Here is a 1104-nt window from a genome sequence, read left to right as displayed (position 1 = left end):
TGCCTAGAGGAGAAAAGCTGGCGCTGAACGCCAGTAACAAGCATGAAACTGGCGTTCAACACCAGAAACATGCTTTACATGGGCGTTGAATGCCCAGAATGTGCACCAATGGGCGTTTAAACGCCAGAATGGTGTGCAAAGGCATTTTACATGCCTATTTGGTGCAGGGATGGAATTCCTTGACACCTCAGGATCCTGTGGACCCCACAGGATCACCTCAGGATCTGTGGACCTCATAGGATCCCCACCTACCACATTCCCACCTTACCTCTTAATCCTATTTTTGTGGTTTGTATCCCCCATGTCACAAATCCCAACACTCCTCACCAATCACCTCAATTCCTCTTCCCAATTACCCCATTCACCATTCACATCAACCCACTCTTCCCCATAAACCCCACCTACCTTCATAAAATTCAAATTCAATTTTCCACCCATTCCCACCCAAAATGGCCGAACACACACCCTCCCCTCTCCCTATAAATACCCTTCCATTCTACTTCATTTTCACACAACCCAAACCCCTCTTCTCCCTCTTAACCGAACCTACCTCTCTCCCTCTCTACCATATTCTCTTCTTCTTCTTCTTCTTCTTCTTTTCTTTCTTGCTCGAGGGCGAGCAATATTTTAAGTTTGGTGTGGTAAAAGCATAAGTTTTTTGTTTTTCCATTACCATCAATGGCACCTAAGGCCGGAGTATCCTCTAGAAAAGGAAAAGGGAAGACAAAAGCTTCCACCTCCGAGTCATGGGAGATGGAAAGATTCATCTCCAAGAGCCATCAAGACCACTTCTATGATGTTGTGGCAAAGAAGAAGGTGATCCCCAAGGTCCCTTTCAAGCTCAAGAAGAATGAGTATCCGGAGATCCGACATGAGATCCAAAGAAGAGGTTGGGAAGTCCTAACCAACCCCATGCAACAAGTCGGAATCCTAATGGTTCAAGAGTTCTATGCCAATGCATGGATCACTAGGAACCATGATCAAAGTATGAACCCGAATCCAAAGAACTATATCACAATGGTTCGGGGGAAATACTTAGATTTTAGTCCGGAAAATGTGAGGTTGGCGTTTCACTTGCCCATGATGCAAGGAGATGAACGCCCC

The sequence above is a fragment of the Arachis duranensis genome, chromosome 7, assembly GCF_000817695.3.
Source record: "Arachis duranensis cultivar V14167 chromosome 7, aradu.V14167.gnm2.J7QH, whole genome shotgun sequence".
Lineage (NCBI taxonomy): Eukaryota > Viridiplantae > Streptophyta > Magnoliopsida > Fabales > Fabaceae > Arachis > Arachis duranensis.
The sequence above is the reverse complement of the archived record's forward strand: the minus strand, read 5'-3'. Positions refer to the sequence as shown.